Source organism: Tenrec ecaudatus, chromosome 7 (genome assembly GCF_050624435.1).
Source record: "Tenrec ecaudatus isolate mTenEca1 chromosome 7, mTenEca1.hap1, whole genome shotgun sequence".
Taxonomy (NCBI): Eukaryota; Metazoa; Chordata; class Mammalia; order Afrosoricida; family Tenrecidae; genus Tenrec; species Tenrec ecaudatus.
Window position 1 is genome coordinate 121,884,701 of NC_134536.1, and position 3,476 is coordinate 121,888,176.

Here is a 3,476-nt window from a genome sequence, read left to right on the forward strand (position 1 = left end):
TTGTAAATATATGACTAATAAAGCTAGTCCACTTTGAAATATATTTGTAAGGTTGGATAGAACTCATTTCAACCTCAATTATGAAATTATATCATTAAAATGAATTAAAATTATATGCAAATTTGTCTCTACAATAAGCAGTTTAAAAATAATGTGACCTGAATCAAAGAATACTGCAATGCAGTGAATTGTTTTTCTGTGGTCTTTTTCAATGGTCTTGTAACTTCTCCACAAAGATTGACTGGCCTTCAGTTTTTTAAGAGATTGGTAAATTTACTATGCAAATTGAGTGATTTACAGTCTATCATTGTGTTTGGTCAATTCCAATTTGTGGAGCGCCATTCCTTGAATTTTACAAGTTTTCTTATATAAGAGCCACAACTTTAGAGATCTGAAAGAACTTCACTATTGTCAAGAGGAGTTCATAATGGTCAGAGCAGAGACCCAAAACCTATCTGTAGACAATGGAACATCCCCTCCCAGAGGGTATCAAGGAAGGAATGAGTCAACCAGGGTGAAGTATAGCACTGATGAAACACACAATATTTCTCTGGCCCCCAATCCTGCCTTACACTTTGGGCTAGGCCAGATCATATACACAGATAAGAGCTCAGGACATAATGGAATTCAGGTCAGAGAAACCCCTCAGGAACAGAAATGGGAGTAGCGATACCAGGAGGGCAGGAGGAAAGTGAAGAGAGGGCAGGGAAGAAAACACGGGGAAGGGAAACAGTGGTCATTGTAAGATATGAAAATATAATGATTTATAATTTATCAAGGAGTCACAAGGGTGAGAGGGAGGGAGGGAAGGTAAAAAGAGGAGATGACACCAAGGGCTCAAATAGAGTGTAAATGTTTAGAACATAATAATGGCAACATATGTACAAATATGCAAATATGCTTGGTACAATTGATGTATGGGTTGTTCTAAGGGGTATAAGAGCCCCCAATAAGGTTAGTGTGTGTGTTTGTATATTATAAAGTTTGAAGTAGACTAAATTGTCATCCCCACAATCTGAAATTAAATAGATTTTGTACTTAATAATAATAATAATAAAATGAAATGGTCTGGCCTTAAGGACAAAGAATTTGGAATTACTCTTCTGAGAATTTTCTAAAAGAAATATATAACTATGAAGATGGTGCCAGACTGGAAAGACTTTGGGCTTTGTGGAAGTTACATAATCTGTTGTCAATTTGAGACTATGAAGAGTGAAGGGGTGGAGTCTAGCCTGTCAATCAGGTCTCAGCATAATTATCTCATTTGGAGGCACAACAGAAATAAATAGCTGACTGGAGGCCAGATATACACAGACTCTCTGCTTCATCTTCCTGCTTACAAGACATATGGAGCTACACTTGAATTCTGTAGCTGAAGGAGCCATGGAAGACCCTGCCAGTATTGAGATGTTTTCACTGTCACTGAATCCAAAAGACTATCCACCCCTGACCTGTGCTCTTCCAGCATACAGCGTCATTGTATGTGTTTCATGAGTCTGAAGGGGAATTTATAGATTGCTATCAGACATATGGGATAATATTAGACATGGACTTGACCTGGACTGGGCTGGGCTGTTTCTCAATATACAATTGCTCTTGTATGTAAAGCTCTTTCTTATACACATATGAGTGTCTATGAATTTGTTTCACCGGTCCACCTGGAATAACACCAGTTTGAAGGCCCATGGAGCAAGTTGGCTATAGTGCACTTCCTGGTTCACTGATCTAGAGATGAGTGCTTTCAGGTAGGGGTTATCGGGGTTAAAAAGGTTTGTAAAATTTCCCTGGTAAAGAATCCCTGGCAGCATACTGGTTATGTGTTGGGCTGAGATCTGTAAGGTTGGCAAAATCACCAGCCTCTTTGCAGAAGATAGATGAAGCTTTCTACTCCTGTAAACAGTTACTGACCCTTCTAATGTTTGAGACTGCTTCAATTTTAACGGGTCAATTTTACTCTGCTCCACCTATAGGCATCCGTGAGCGCAGGAGTCTTTCTGCCCGAGAACAGAGTTGTAAGCCTCTGGGCAGGAAACTTGCCACTAATGGTAAATGAGTTATTCACATCCTTGTACAAGTGTACTCTGTAAAGGGGATGCATACATCACCTCCACTCCCTCAATGTAGGTCTCACTAGCCTGGAATTAAGAGATCCCTGGGAGCCGGTGTAACATTGCAATTGATGGAGGCAAAAGCTGTTAAGTGCCCAGTGGTAGACACTTGAAAGATCCTGTGCAAGGGTGTTCCTGCCAATGAACCGCAGGTCAATGAGGTTTATTCACCAAGAGCAGAATCCTGGGTACCATAATGGCCTGTGAGCAGTATGGTAGTGGTAGGCAGAGGCAGCAATGACATGAAGGCAGCATCTGATGTGAACTATGGAGAACCTCCCCAGTGACATACAAATGGACATGGGCAATTTGAAAAAGGGGTGAGCTCTTCACTGTTGGAAATAAGTTATTATTTATCATTTGCTTTCTATAAATAATGATCATGGCTTTCATTCTGTGAAAAATGTGTGTCTCGTGTGTCCACCTCGACCATGAGAAGACTCTTTTGTATCACCATTACTATTCCAATAGTGTTCTGGAGTCTTAGTGAGAACAATAAACCAAACATGGGAATAAAAGGCATCCAAATAAATAAAGAAGGAATAAACATCTCTATATGCAGATGATATGATACTATTTATAGAAAATTACAAAAGATTCAGCAAGAAAATTACTGGAACTATTTGAAAGATTCCACAAAGTGATAGCGTGCATGATTGGCATATATAAATCAGTTGGATTCCTATACACTGGGAACTCTGAAAATGAGATCAGAAAAATAATATTATTTACAATGGTTTCCCAAAAGATGGAATACTTAAGAATAAATCTAGCCAATGTCATGAAAGACCTATAAAAAGAAAACTACAAAACAATTACAAGAAATCAAGAGACCTACATAACTAGAAGAACATCACATGCTCATGGATAGGAAGGCTTTACAAAATGCCAATATTACTTAAAATATTTACAGATATAATACAATCCAATTCCAGATTCTACTGTTCATCTTTAACGTAATAAAAATCAAACAAAAAACTAACAATCCGCTTTATATGGAAAGAAAAGGGGCCTTAAATAGAAGGCTTCACACTTCCTGATCACAAAAGCTACTGTACAGCATGGTTATAAAAAACAACAAAATTACAGAGCCATAGGGCAGGGGACAGAATTCGGAAACCCAAAATAAATTCATCCACCATAAAAACAAGAGGATCCATAGCTCACGGCATATATAAAAACAAACTCAAGAATGATCAAAGACCTAAATGTAAAACCTAAAATTATAAAGATCATCAAAAAATTGTGACTAACTTAGGGGTCCTAAATATGTGGTATAAGTACACTGTCAAATGTAATTAAAAACACAAACAACAGAAGACAATATCGGTGCCTGAGACCGCTTAGAAATTAGATACTTATTCATGT